General features: G+C 47.1%; 1 protein-coding gene and 1 long non-coding RNA gene across 7 annotated transcripts in view; one reads left to right on the forward strand and one right to left on the reverse strand.

Moving 5' to 3' along the window:
• Positions 1 to 15,888, forward strand: part of LOC135898906 (uncharacterized) — a 155,883-nt gene that overhangs the window by 85,915 nt on the left and 54,080 nt on the right. The window lies entirely within an intron of this gene.
• Positions 9,856 to 12,154, reverse strand: LOC139057861 (uncharacterized). Of its 2 annotated transcripts, none has more exons than XR_011513050.1 (2): positions 11,880 to 12,154; positions 9,856 to 10,220 (listed from the first exon to the last, which is right to left on the reverse strand). It is a non-coding gene; the product is annotated as an uncharacterized lncRNA (long non-coding RNA). The 2 variants fall into 2 exon arrangements; XR_011513049.1 differs by having other exon boundaries at positions 9,856 to 10,285.

Consider the following 15,888-nt stretch of genomic DNA (forward strand, 5'->3'; position numbering starts at 1 on the left):
GCTGTCCGTCTATTTAGGTAGTACAACATGACATGCCCATGGGCTAAAAGAAGGTTCAATGGTATTACGAGAAAGCATCTTGTCAACTTCGTGTTTGATGTGTCGCTCAGTAGGGGAGATTCGGCAGAGCCGCCGATGGATCGGGCTCGCATCACCGGCCTTAATTCGACGCTTGACAACAAATGTTTGTCCTTGAAAACCACCTCAAAGGTCAAATATGTCCCAGTACGAGGCGAAGAGGCAACGTAGTTCATGAGCACACTAGGGGGAAAGGTCGGGAGCAATGATTCTGATTAACGCATTCAAGCCTGAAGAGACAGGAGGCAAGAGTTTCACACGAGGAGCTGGGACAACTTAAAGCCAAAATATGGTAGTCCCAGGCCAGCGGGATTTGCGCAAGCGATATGTCGCGCGGGAGAACTTGTGCAAGATTTTCAAAGTTCACAAGCAGAAGCCTTGTCCGTAACGAAAATTACAGTGTGAGGAAACGCGACGTTATGCGAGAGCAGAAGATCCGGATAAGGGGATACCATTCGTCACCGTCTGGTATAGGTGGAACGGGTGCAACACTTATGTAGGTAACGGCAAGATAAGGGGGGCGAATATGTTCTGTGGAACATAGACGTATAGGAGCGCTATCGGGAGGGTCAATAGCTCCAGTATATTCAACCTATAATGTTTTTAGTTGCCGCATGGGAAAGATGAGCTGACATCGCGGAACGGAGTCTCGCAATGTCCGAAGTTTGTTTCAATGCCAATACTGTTTCTTTTTTTTTCTTTTTCTTGATTTAAGATGGAGTTAGAGAACGGAAATCTGCAGAATTAAGTAACCGAAAAGTAAATCAGAGCGCCTCGGTCGTTCTGTCGATACACGACACTTTTCAGGCGCCGCACTCTGTAGCAACATCCGTGTTTTCGTTTCAGCATATTTGAGGACCCCTGAGGGTCCAGGAACGACAGTTTAAAAGATGCAGTTTCTTAGATATTAGGTTTAGTGCTCGCAGTATTTTGCCGGAGAGACAGCGCGCTGCACAAAACACTGGACACACGGTAACTTCATCGTACGCTTGCGGTGAACAAGGTTATAACCCATGCGCAGTTTCAATAGACCTGGTTCGATTTTTTCGTGGTACATGCGTGAGCACGTGTACGATAACAGACTACAGCTGCAGGCCAATATTTTTACGCAGAGAGACAGGGAAGGGAGGAAGGAGGGAGGGGGCACTGTATTGAACCCTGGAAAGGATTGCGTGGTGGCATGCCTAGCATGCTACTGCAGGTGTATACGATGAAACATTAAATGATATGCACAGTGCACGCCACAGATGCACAACAAACATAAAGCACGTCACAAGACTCAACAAATTAAAGTACCCCATGGGGACCAGTGTCCCTAAGGACGGTTAAAAGTTGGGTGTCGAATAAAAAAAAATACTGGTTCGGTCCGAGTTCGGGTTCAGCGCGCTCAGAGTTCTTTTCGGTCCCGTTCCGGCTCGGATAACTCAACTAATTATGACCGTCCACAAACCGGTTCAGCACAGTAAACATTGTCCTGCCCTATGGTAGGTTGCGGTATAGTGATATTGACTTGAAAGAATGGCACGTGTGCAGGCTTTGTCTGGAGGTGAAATAAATATGCTTGCTGCCAGATGAGACAGAAATCAATGTTTCTTACATAAATATCAATTATCTTAGGTAGTGTTGTCGCAAGAGAGAGTCGCACGTGGTGCGGTGCCTTGACACTTCCTATCTCTTCGCCTTTTTTTTTTTACTGTCATCTGTACAGAGCGTGGGCCGAACAATAGTAATTGATAGGGGTGTTCTAACAGCAACATTTTCCAATCATATTAGGAATACGAACGTTCTTGAGAAAAACGACCGCCCAATTTCGAAACACAGTGAATGAGTAAGATTCAGCGGAGCCCGTTCGTCAACAAAAGGTTCGGTTCCATTATTCTATATATGTGGATCGTAGTACGATCACATCTGGTGTATGGTGACATCGAAACTAACAAAATGAAAAAAAAAGCAATATGACGCACCAAATGCATGTAAGGGTGTACAGTGCTCATTGGAAAATGCAAAGGACCATAATAGCATTTTGAAGGAATCGAAACACGATGACATTGGTCGAATAATAAGGTTATTTGTCTGAACCAAGAGAGCTTTTCATAACCTGCCTCAGACGAGACATGTTTACTCAACGGCTGGTACCTATTGCGCGTATGTGACTTCCTCCACGTGCTCCGTCAGGAACTCGGTCGCTGTTTTTGTGCGGTGCTCTGAGTTTTCTGGTTTTTGGACATTTACAGTTACAATTGACGACGATTGATTAACAAGACGTCGGGCAAAGGTTCAACGAGCCAGGCGCCTTACAGGTACGACATTTCTTTTTTAAGGACCTGGCCATTACCCTGCCGCTACGGTGGTCGGAAGCCGAGAACATCGTCACGAGCCTTATGCTCGTCCAAACGTGACAAGCCATATGAATGATGCTACGGGCCGTAATGAAAAGCCTGGGGCCTTGCAAGCGTCACAAAGCTTCATAAAGCCAGCACGTTTGGTTCTCCACAACTCGGAATCAACTTCAGCGAATTCAGGAATGATGGCTGACGGTGAAGCCGAGAGCAAGAAGCCTCACCTAGAAGACAGCAAGTACGATGACACAACATCGAATTATGAGCTAAGTGATGAAGAAGAGATGGGTGAAGATGCACCATTTACTTGGGTCACGTACAAGAAAAAGCGAGCCGAAGGCATTCCGGCTGTCTTTCGCCCAAGTGAAGGTACTACTTTTTGGCAAGTAAATCCAAACCGAGTGTCTGCCGAAATAGTTTCCACTGCCAAAGAAAAACTACAGTCTTTCAGGACGAACAGAGATGAAAGTTTCAGTGTAAGCGTTGCTTCCTTAGCGTCAGCGAAACGCCTTTTGATGCTCTCAAGTGTAGGCGGCCTGGAAGTCAAGCCCTTCATCCCCGGGTCATTCACGCGAAACGTTGGGAAAGTAAAACATGTGCCTCTGCAGTATACGGACGAACAACTCCTAGACTTCTTGAAAGACGCAGGAGTTATATCGGCACGCAGACAGATAAGGTATTCCCGCCAAGAAGATGGAGCAGTACAGTCTCATCCACTTCACACGGTAATTCTGACTTTCAGAGACGATCGCCCTATTCCAGGTAGAATATACTTGGGTTTCACCAGTCACCCTGTCGAGGAATACCTAGGACCAGCACTTCGCTGCTATAATTGCCAGAGATTTGGGCACATGGCAAAAACCTGCTGCAGCACATGTCGATGCAAAATCTGCTCAGAAGATCATGACCACAAGGAGTGCAAGTCAGTTCTTCAATCTAAATGTGCAAACTGTGCGGGGAACCATGCTGCCTCCTTCTCAGGCTGCCCTCAGAAAAAAGCAGCTGCACAAATGCGTCGACATGAACTACTCCATGGAAGACAACCGCGACGCAATGAACCCACCCCAAACCTTGAGATTGTCCATCCAGTGCCAGATAACTTACCTCAGCGGGCACCGGAACCACCACAGCCAAGAGCACCAACAATCTATTCCTCCTCTAGAGAAGAACCAACAGCGCAATCAAGAGACCAATCAAGAGGATCACAGTCAAGTGCGCAGTCTTATGCATCAGCGCTACGGAAACCCAAACGACAACAGGCAGAAAGTAATACACAAAAAAGCTCCAGTACTCGCACACATTTCTCTCAGCGACCTTCCTCATCTACTGCAGAAGTAACACCAGCTAATAGCTAGCATACCACATCATCGGTAACACAACTGATTTTGCCAATGCTTTTCGCAGCTCCTAAGGCAATCCTATCTGCTCTGCCGGAAGCAAACAACCTACCAGAAGTGAAAGCCTTGTTGCCTCTAGAAGAACTTTGTGTCAACAATCCGGGTCGAAACTGCGGCAGGCAGTACATGAATAACCGCTACAAAAATGTCTCCATATTTCAGTGGAATGCCAACAGTCTTCGAAGGAAGTGTGCTTACTTTCGTAAACGGCTTGTGCAATACAACTTCCCAATACTTTGCATTCAAGAGGCGGGAATCAATGACGACTTTCGCGTCTCAAATTATGTGATATACAAGACTTCTCGTCAAGGTGCTGTTAGCAGAGTGATCCTGTGCGTCAGAAAGGACCTACCATCTTATCAAATTCAGTCCAGTGATTCAGACTTCCCGGAATTCATTGCATGTAAAGTATCCTTTGGCGAGCTCTGTATAACACTGAATTATTTATACCTACAACCTCCAAACCGGATTTCAGTAGAAGCGCTAGTGGATATCTTCAAAATAGCTCATTCTAATGTATTTATATGTGGCGACTTCAATGCACACAACACCATCTGGGGCAGTGATCCTTGTGATGCACGGGGTAACGTTATTGAGTGCGCCATAGATAAATGCAACTTGACTGTTTTAAACGATGGGTCGCCAACATTCCTTCGTGGATATAATTACTCAAGCTGCATAGATGTTACCCTGTGTTCACATGATCTAGTGAAAGGTGTGGGATGGACAACACATATGGAAACGCGCGGAAGTGATCATTTTCCCATCCTTGTTAACCACCCTAGCATGCACTATATCAGGCGTTGCAGCAGACTAACCAACTGGCAAGCTTTTCGGTACCACCTAATGGATCAAATTAATCAACATGCAACAATGGAAAAATTTACAGAACTTTTGCAGGACAATATGAACATATGCACAAAGAAGGTCCCAATTCCAAAAGATTAGGCTGCAGTTGACAGAGAATATGAACACCTAAGAGCCATCCGACGCCGATCCGAAAGAGCTTACCGACGGAGTGGAAGTTTAGAAGCATACAGAAACGCTCGGAAAATACACAATGTAATGCGCAGACGAATGGAAAATTTTGGCAAACGGCGCTGGCGCGATTTCTGCGGCACGCTGCCTCCTCACACGGCTGTCCCACGAATTTTTCTAGTAATTCGTTCTTTAAGTGGACCTGTAACACAGAGCTTCCCATTTCGTGCTCTCGCTGTAGCACGGGACACGTGTTAAATAATAGTTGCAGATGAATTTTGTGAGCTTATTTCCAGACCTGCTTTCTCATCGCAATGTGCAGAATTTGATATTTCAGTAGTGTTGGCTAAGCGAAAAATTACGGTTTGCTACTGGGCCCAACATACTTAATTAGATCATCCTTTCACATTAAGCGAGCTTCAATGTGCAATTGCATCATGTCGCCAAAAGTCCGCTGCTGGGCCGGACGGCATTACGTACAATATGCTAAGAAACCTCGGACCGACAGGTACAAATGCTCTCTTAGACATCTATAATAACTTATGGATAGAGGAAACTGTACCTGACTCTTAGAAAGGCGCTCGAATCATACCAATTTTAAAACCTGGTAAGACACCCTTGTGCCTTGAATCCTTCCGCCCTGTTAGTTTGACAAGTTGTTTATGGAAAGTCATGGAGAAAATGATTGACGCGTGACTTCAATGGTGGTGTAATGAAAGGAAGGTGTTGTCCAACTACTTAGTAGGTTTTAGAAAACATAGATGCACAGTGGATGCAACATTAGATATAGTAACCTGTGTGGAGCACGAGCGTGCACGTGGGAACGTGACTATAGCAGTATTCCTAGACATCAAGAGGGCATTTGACACGGTTAGTCACGTTCATGTTTTGCTAAGCATGTTGGAACTTGGTGCCTAGATGTCCTCATAAGTGCCTAGGTGTCCTCTGTATTTCCTTTGCAAACTCGTTCAAAGCACGATGTGCACTGCTCAGACGGCTCAAACAAACGTTTCACGCTGCCGCCATCACCGCGATTCTAGCAATAGCGTGGTCAAAAGTGACCTGTCGGGCAGCAACAGAAGCAGTGCTCCTTCATAAGATTGAGTGACGACATTTTCCTCAACAACCCGCAGCTTACGAATGGATTGTACAGATACGGCGAAACTTTTATGTACGTATCGCAGACACAGTTAATTGGTGAGGGCGTATTTGTCTCCGTGGGGTGTGGGCTGAGTTTCCCTGCCTTGACAGCAGCGTAGAAAGGCAACTTTTGTTCAGCTTCAAATAATTATTACTGTCTTGGCGTTGGGCGAACTGTGGTATGATACTGTGCAAAATCACAAACATTTAAACTCCCAATTTATAGCCTGCATCAAACAAAGTATCCAGCAAATGACACTTTGCTCCGTTTTTTCTTATTTGATTCACCAGCAGGTTAAGACAATGATGCTTCTGAGCCATGAGCGAGGACAGTTTTTGCGATATTTCTCACGCAACTGCATATGGCGCAGAGTCTTGCGTTCATTAAGCACCGATAAAGACGGCCAAATCACGCTTATTGTACCGGGAAATGGTTTACAAAAACTGAAGATAGTTTTTCTTTGCTTGGACGCGCTTAACATGCATTGAACTATGGCACTCAATAAGGCACATTTGCTGTGTCGTTTACAGTCGTTGAGAGACAGCGCACGGAGAACTTGATGGTGTTCATTAGTGACCACAGTGTTATTCTACGCTATTCTTCGAAGAAGCCATGCTGATGAAGTAGTTAGTTTTAGCATTTTCTCTTCTCGGGGGAGTGTCATTTCTCGTTGCCGCTAGTAATCCAGTCGTACGACCAACGTTAATAGCACGTTATAAAAGTGACGGATGCTGTAAAACGTATAATAATTGCAACTGGAACAATAAACAAGTAAGTAAGCGCTTATGAATACCTTACGTACAGAAAACCTCACTTTTCATGGCACCTGTTCAAATTTAGTGGTGCCACCAGCCCGCTACCAAAAATACTTTTCAACAGCCGTCTCCTCATTGCACTTTCTTTCTTTTTGGATCCCCAAACTTTCGAAGTAAGACAGCAGATCATACATCGCTTGCCAAGGACTGGTAAGTTAGTTCATCAACTGTAGGGCTGAGTTTTAAAAGCAAGACAAGTCTGAAATCAAATTTTCAACTTGGCGTCTCGCACCAAGGACAATAGCTCTCCTGGAAGACGTAGCTATAGAGTCCCGCTTTCAATTTTAGACCTCACTTTTACACGCCTCCATGTGAAAAAAATATACAGTTGAGTTAATCCCGTGTGACGCAAGTGCATAGAGCATCAGAAAATAATAATAACAAATGTCGCATGGCGATAACAGAAAAAAAAAATGCATGAGGTGGCAGAGTCTTTGGCCCTCAAGAGGCAATGGTGCAGAAAGTAAACGTACACTTTCACAGTTTTTCCTCTTTCCTTCGTTCAACATCTCATTTTCTGTTTCTTTTCTTAATATTTTTTTCTCGAAAACAAAAGAATGAGACAAGGACGATCACCAGAGTTGTCACAGCCGATTACTGTGCTTTCTCTCTACGACGACTGCCTTGCTGAAAAAGAACTATTAGATGGCACATTCGCGCCTCCTTGATTGTAATCCAATGCGACTTGTAGTTCCCCATCGAACTGCGCGAACTTAAAGCGCAGTTGGGTGCTTTTTTCCTTCTTTTTCCACAGCGTTGACAATCCTGTCATATGCAGTCACGGTAGTACTCCTTTTGTGTACTGAATGAGGTCAGACAACGCTTCCGCTTTTCTCGAACAGTCGTTCCCGCCGTCTTAGGCCACAGTACATACTAACCTCCAAGCACGAAAATTGACGCGAAAAAAAGAGAAGAAAATCAGTTGCGCCACGGTAGAAATGCATACACTGTACAAATATGGCACTAAACTGAGAAAGGAAGACGTCTGGATATGAGATATCTTTTTTCTGCCGGATCGCCCGCCAAATTTTTCGGAAATCAAGTAGATGCTTTGAAGAGAATAGCCGGGTGCTGCGGTTTTTATTACTGGATACTATACGTATGCAACAACTCAAAATATATCTGCAGACATGCCATTCTATCAAGGAGCCCTTTCGCGAAGCAAGGACGTCTTTTTTCTTTAATCTTACGCTCACTTTGCTTAAAGAAGCAGAAGAAGTGTCCGGAACAAGATGCGTGGATGGAGGTGTTTTAATGCTCTTTCATGTAAAAATACTGCGTTATCAAGAGAAATTACAACTGTCTGTTTCGTTCGTGCAAACGGCCACAGATTTGGCTCCGCGCTGCAATTTACTCAACTGTCAGCCAGAGAACCCTGAACGATGGGATAAATCTATGCTTTACAGAAACAGTTTTGAAAAGTTTTTGCCAGAGGTTGCGAACACCTCTTAAGTTGCCGAGAATGTGACTGTCCTTTCGTGGATAGCTTCATTACACAGAATAATGCACACAAAACTTGTTTCCAAGGCAGGTGGTTCTGTGCAAAAAATTGTCTCGGTAAAAATCGCTTTTTTGGTACACGTTCGTATACTGTCTCATATCTTGTGGCGGAAGAGTAGTACACAGTCTGAGAAGCTTTATGGGGAACACTTTTTGGCGCTAAGTGAAATACCAAATGGCAACAGATGCTACGAACAGACCATCCTTGCAGCTCTTTAATTTGCTCTGTTACTTGCGCATACAACGAGCCTTCTTAACAACGGGAAGAGAATATGCTAAACCAGACATTGTTTAGCCAAACTTGCATAGTGGAGAGGTTGTGATCATTTTTTCAGAGAAGTAATTCTTGCCGAACTACTCGGCCACAGTTCGTGTTTTAAATTGTTCAACCAATGAGCAGTTCTGTATATATACGCAGAAAAATGTCGCTGTCATCACCGTTTTCGTAGACCTAACCCGACTTTATTTTTAATAAAGGAGGTAAACACAAGGATGTCCGGGTCACTTTCGATTTCTCATTTTCCTTGCTTCACGCACGCTATCTTGGGCTGTTTTAATGCGTTAACGTTAGGAGGTTTAAAGGGGGAACAGTGTATGTAAATGAAATAGGGGGGAGCCGTGCACGTGGTAGACAGGGTATGAATGACCTTAGAGGTATATATACATGTCGCAACTGATGGTGGTTTGCTTTCGTTCCTCGAAGAGGCAAGATATATATCGAGTGAGCTCCTCAGAGACATTTCGCAATGTGGCGAACGTGGTTTAAATCATGGATCTAGGACCTCAAAAGAAGTAGGACGTAATGCTAGCGCATTGCATTCACATTTACCATGTCTACATTTACCATGTTTACATTTACATTGATTTCATATTTACGTTTCCTGTTATAATCGAAAACAACTGTAAGTGTTCTGTAAGTGCAGCTGTAAGTGTGGACAACTGTAAGTGTTCAAGTGTAAGTGTTTCGGCCTAGCATGAAGTGCCATTAGCGCTAAACTAGCTAGATTGGCTAAACTAGGTCAGGACGGACGGGTTGAGCGTTCGCAGGTGCATCGCCGCAAATGGTTACTAGGCCTACATCGGAGCACTGCGTCGTGCGCACGCTAATGCTTATTCGCGTAATTTATTATCGCCTCTCTACTGAAATGTTCATCATGGTGTTCTGCAATATCACATGTTTTGCGTGCAACCACTCCGTTAATTATGGAGAACTGTGACGAAAGCATTGTCGATTGTGTAATATCCACACGGAACGCCTATGGCGTACTTGTGGAAAGGTCGAACTTCGCGCACTTTTCCTTATCTAAACACAACATATGCAGGTCCCACATTGCGGCAGACTATCGCCGCCGATTACATAAATGCAGAGACAACTAACTGTTGACCAAGTGAAGACTGGCTGTGAATGGCAAATATCCCTTGTTCTACGCTCCTTCGGCGTTAGCAAGCCCGGCAGCATGACGCGATCAAAAAGAGGATCGAGGATCCCTGCGAACCCGCCGCGCCGGCAGTTAATTATCACGCGATCACAGTCGCAGAGAGAAAGAGGGAGAACTTACATAACAAGCGCGTGTTTTGTGCACGGCCTTTTAAGTGACGAGGATGAGTCCAGCAAGTTGGAGCCTTTAATTATCAGCGAGAGCAGACCCATGGAAGCGCGCCTACTCTTGAAGGAGCTGAGAGTTCGATATGGCAGCGGGCACACAACCTACTTTAGATATGCCCTGAGCGCTGTTCGCTTTATTGTCGGCAAAGCGACCGGACCGGCCTGAAATTGCGCAAGAGGCAGGAAAACGACGTTCGCGGTTGACCGGGCAACACAAAGCGCCAATTGAAGCGCATAACTGGAGCCACGACGCATCTTCACCGACCGACCTCTTGGGCGTGTGCTGATCAGGAGGCAGCCAGGGCCTTGCTCGCTGTGACGTCAGACGCCCGCTCGCAGAGGGTCAGAGCCGCCATAGGGGTCCCACTGTGAGAGTGTGCGTGGCTCAGTTGAAGAAGGAGACCAATGACGAGGCGTGCATTTCGTTGCCACTGTGCGAATGTAGTAGATAGAAAATACTGGATGGGCGTACAAGCGACGCTGTGTGGAGTTTACATACTGAAAATTACAACCTATTGTTACAAGTGCAGACTGTTCTTTGTTGAAGAGCATTTCGACCCTTTCGTACATTCAACATCTCCTGGAATCGTGCTTCAGGTCCGAGTTTGTTAACGAGTGCAAGTGCACAGCGAGAGATCCCTAATTTGCTCACATCCTTCAGCAGGACGCAAGGCTTTGCGCAGTTATTAGGTGAAGCTTGATGACTGAGTGCTCTTTTGAACGGGAGGGGGAGGCGATGAAGGGAAAAGGGCGGATCAACTTTATTTAGAAATGGCCTTTTGTCCAAGCCGGCCAGCGATGGTACCACGTGGTCAAGCGAAAAAATTATTATTATTATTATTTGTTTCTTTGAGCAGAACAAAATGCGAACAACCGTAGTGTCTGCCGCAGTAAGCTCGGTGGCATTGAAAGAGAGCACTGAAAAATATTAAAAACAGACTGAAGAGTCACATATTTTTGTGACGTTCTGACATCCGGAGCTCAGGAACAAAAAGAAAGTTAAGCGAAAAAAATCGCCGCCCCTTCCAGTCCGTGAAAATGGCCAAAAAGCGAGGCTGTGTTAGTTACACCGAGTGTTACACCTTGCAAGTCAAACTTCGCAAGCAGTCCATATATTGTAAATCTTTGGTTTTACCATTCTTGCACCTCATTTACGCTTTCGCGTGCTTTGCGTGGTGAGCATGCTTAAGCACTGCTTTTTGCTTTTGTTTTCTTTTTACGGTTCAGACTGTCGCAGACCTTGCAACTGTGACCAAAATCAAGATCAAGAAAGGGGCTGGCAGATGGAATGGCACACTGTGGTATAAACTTTTTTAAAACAGGGTTGAAGTACCTCAGACAGGCTGGCCAACGTTTCGATAGGTGGACCTATCTTCGTGCCCTTGAAAGACCATGCCGCTGCCTTTCAGTCTCCCCACCATTGCACCGCAGACTCCCCGTCGCCACCTTAACTATTTCAAAATTACTCGACCTATTGCTTGACCGGCCGTTCTAATGCCTCAAAAACATGCCGCCAACGACTCCCCCGGATTACCTCCTAACCCTTCGCATCCCCAACACGCTCCCAAGCCCCCGTATTTCTTAAAGATTTCATTTTTCTCTTTCTTTTTCTTTCACCCCCCCCCCCTTTGTTGTGTCTTGGTACGGCCCTGGCACCCCCCTGCTTTTTTTTTTCCTTCTTTTCCCCTTTTTTCTGCTTCTATTTCTTTTCTTTCCTCCCCGCGTGCCCACTCTCACGCTCTTGTCCCTTCGTCTTGAGAATGAGGCTCACAGACGTCGGACGGCAGCGCCTGTTCCCTCTTGTAATCTCTCTCTTTAAAACCAGCCGCCAGCGACAACACCCGCACGTGACGTCACTGCACTAACCCTTTAAAACTAACACGCCGAGGATGACGAGGCCGCCTTTGACGAAGATAGGTCCACCTATCGAAACGTTGGCCAGCCTGTCTGAGGTACTTCAACCCTGTTTTAAAAAAGTTTAAATCAAGATCTTGGAATTCCTGCTTGAAGCGAGCATTGGCTCACCGTTCAGGATGGTCGCTTCTCTACGTTGACGCCGTTCTAGAGATTCTCGTTCGCGGAGCCCCGATTCTTCATTCTGACGCCACCGATGTGTTTCTGCGTCTCGGGCGCACACTTGGGGATCAGCCTCCCGGCGCTGCCGTTTAAACCCGGCATCTCTGGCGCGCAGCTCGGGGTCGGCGCTACGACGACGAGACCATTCACGAGCCAACGCTCACTGGCACTCGCGGTAGGCAGCTTCTTCCTCAGGAGTACGCACTACTCGTGGTGTTCCCACACTAGGAGCTGGGATAGACTGTGTGGAACCACTAATAAAAAGCGCCGTATATTGGGCGCAAGGCCCACCACTGGAGATGCGGGCGTTGCAATCGTTTTGACGATTGGTTGGATTGGTTTGACGATGACGTGGCTGCCGGCACTCCTTGCGCCAGCAGGAAGTGCAGCACCAAATAAATAATAATTCGATGGAGGAGGAAGACGAAGTGCTTCTCTTGCGGAACACATCTCGCCCGTCTCTGTGCTTTTCTGGACTTCTCACTGCACCTGTGGGGTCTACCGCCCCCTCCATCGCGGTCATCGATGTACAACACCCCGAGGATCCTCCCGGTTCCCGTTCACCCGCGGACATCGGTTCGAGGAAGCGAGGAAATACATCGAGTGGTAGCGAGGACACAGAGCTGTACTCCGCATCAGGTGACGAGTCCTCGGAAGACAGCTTTCGACTTGTCCAGTACCGCAAGGCCAAACGAAGAATTATCAACTCATCTTCGGCGTCCAGCTCGAACACTGTGAAAACAGCGCCTCAACGATGGCCTCACTCCATCCTGTTTGTGCCACAGAACGCTACCGACAACCTGCGCGTCCTCAACAGGCAAGCACTCTCCGTGTATCTCGAAAACACTGTGCCAAACGAGATTAAGGATGTCAGGATAAACACTAGGCGAAACATCCTGGCAATTGATGTGATGAACCCGAGCGCGCTAACCATACTACAACATGTAACGCAGCTGGGAAACATCAAGGTCCGATCCATCATGCCAACGAATGGTGCCACAATAACAGGAGTCATCTATGACATTGACAATGAAATTCCTAATGCAGACCTCCCAGTTCTTATAAAACCAGCAAGTGAACGCAACGTCATTGTGCATGTTTGTCGCCTCGGCAACACACGTTGTGTGAGACTAACGTTCAAAGGCGACTGCCTTCCACCCTACGTGAAGGTCGGCCACTTTCGCCATCAGGTTCGCCCATTTATTCCAAGACCAATGCAATGCTACAATTGTCAGAAGATAGGCCATGTGAAGGGTGTCTGCAGAAATTCGGCCGTGTGCCCTCGATGTGCCGAACCCCACTCAGAAGACAACTGCAGCGCAATCAAGTTGAAGTGTCCTAACTGTCAGGGTGATCACTGCGCCTCCTCCAAAGACTGTCCCCAGATCAAGAAAGAGATCACCATTCTTAAACAAATGGTGAGAGACAACTCTACCCACAAAGAGGCTGCTGTGAAAGTACGGCGAAGACGACGTCACCGTCGAAGGTCTTCACGACGGAAAACATCAAGTTTTCAGGAACAGTCAACTCGTCAAGCAGCACCACCAGCGAAAGTTTCCAGCCCTCCGAACACCGATGTTGGAAGGGAGAAAACTGCCAGATCTCTCTCCACAAAGGAATGGCCGCCACTTCCATGTACACGACCGCCAGAGGAGCCGCAGCAGAAGCCGCCCCCAGTGCAGCAAGGTGCTGTACCCGAACAGTCGCAGAACACAGATGAGCAAGTGATAGCACTTATTAGGCCTTTAATGAATGCCATTCGCGTGCTGCTGAGCAACATGCACACACCGTCTGCCAGAAGTGCGCTTCAAGTACTGGACGCTCTGAGTCCGGTGCTTGCAACCCTTGAGTAGATCATGGCTCCACAGCCACGGTCTTTTAGGGAAGAGGTCCGACAAGCAGCTATTTTCCAGTGGAATGCACGCGGACTCAGAGCGCGCCTTTCGGATTTCCGTCGCTTCGTGTACGCCAATATGATTCCCATTATCGTCATTTGCGAGCCGAACTTAACGAACACAATCAGGCTTTCTGGATATGAATTATTTATGTCGTCAACTGTTTATGAAAACAGTAAGGTTTTGGTGTGTATTCGCCGTGACCTCACCTACACTCGTCAGCCTGTACCACCTAATGACAATAATCAATATATATGCCTAAACGTAAGGAAAAAGAATTTGGCCTTTACTTTTGTGGGCGCCTACCTATCTCCGTCAAGTCGATTTGATTACAAAAGACTGCAAGACATCCTTTCCTCAACCTCCAATCCCTGGGTCATCATTGGAGATTTCAACGCCCATCATACACTCTGGGGAAGTCCGATGATCAACGCAAGAGGCAGAGCTCTGGTATCTTTCGCCTCCAGTAATGAACTTTGGCTGCTGAATGATGGAAGTCCTACCTTCTTACGTGGCTCCACCTACAGCAGCTGTCTTGACTTGGCTTTCGTCTCACGAAGCCTTGTCAGACGTTCAGGGTGGTTTGCGGACATAGAGACGCACGGAAGTGACCATATCCCCACGTACATCAAGATCAGAGGATTGTCCCCTTCCAAAATACGGGATACGATCCAAAGAGTGGACTGGCCTAAATTTCAGTCTATAATGGAAGAACACTGCGACGCCAATCCATCTTTCGACTTGGAAGAGGCAATTAAGAGCGCGGTGCAAGACACTATGCGCACTCTCACATGCTCTTCGAAACTGAACGAATTTGACGTGGAACTAGAAAGACTTCGAGCAATCCGACGACGTGCTGAACGAAGGTACCGACGTACGAAAACAATGGACGATCTACGGACCGCCAGGCGCACGCAAAAGAAGATACAGCGCCGGTTAGACAAGCTCGAATCGCAACATTGGGCTGCCTTCTGTGAGTCGCTAGATCCACGCAAGCCTTTATCGCAACTATGGAGAACGGTGCGCGGACTGCGGACACTTCCCGTACAGCGATTCCCATTCAAGGCACTTGCCCTCTCTCAAAAGAGATCGGAGATTGACGTGGCAGAGGATTTCTGCGCCAAATTATCCGGCCAACTCATAGCTACCAACATTCCGTCGCCTTCGATCAGCTGTCCGCCACCACGTGATCACCGGTTGGATCTACCATTCTCGATCCACGAACTTAAGGCAGCATTAGCTTTGTGTAGCCGCACATCAGCGCCAGGACCTGACGGAATTTCCTACCGAGCTCTGTGTCACCTGAGGGAGCGAGCGAGAGGTGTTCTTCTTGAGGTTTACAATGAATCTTGGAGAAATGGCACGCTACCAACAACCTGAAAGACAAGTCGCCTTGTTCCACTGCAGAAGCCTGGCAAGTCGCCGTTGGAGCTCTCATCATATCGCCCGATCGCGTTGGCGAGCTGTGTGGGCAAAGTAATGGAGAGGATGGTCCTAGGACGCCTGGAGTGGTACTTGGAGTACCACAACACCTACCCAGATGCCATGGCGGGCTTCCGACGCGGTCGATCATCGATCGATAACGTTGTCGACCTGGTCACCTACATTCAACATGAGAAATGCCGTAAGCGTCTCTGCGCGTCTTTATTCCTCGACGTTAAAGGGGCGTATGATAACGTTACGCATGAAGCCATCCTCTCTGCTCTCGCAGAGGTAGGAGTGGGTGGGCGGATGTTTCAATGGATACGGAGCTATCTATCCATGCGATCCTTCTTTGTAAGCACGGAGGAAGGCCATACTTCTCTACATTATAGCTACCGCGGCGTCCCCCAGGGCGGTGTACTTAGCCCCGTGTTATTTAATCTAACACTAATTGCTCTCCTTGAGCACGTGCCAGCCACAGTCAGGGTATCAATGTACGCGGATGACATCTGCATATGGACATCTGCAGTAACACGCCTACAGCTGCGAGCGAGAATCCAGAAAGCCGCCACACAAACTGTTCTCTGCCTTCGTAATCGAGGCCTGGAAATTTCCTCAGAGAAATGCGCACTAGTGCCATT

Source organism: Dermacentor albipictus, chromosome 3 (genome assembly GCF_038994185.2).
Source record: "Dermacentor albipictus isolate Rhodes 1998 colony chromosome 3, USDA_Dalb.pri_finalv2, whole genome shotgun sequence".
Taxonomy (NCBI): Eukaryota; Metazoa; Arthropoda; class Arachnida; order Ixodida; family Ixodidae; genus Dermacentor; species Dermacentor albipictus.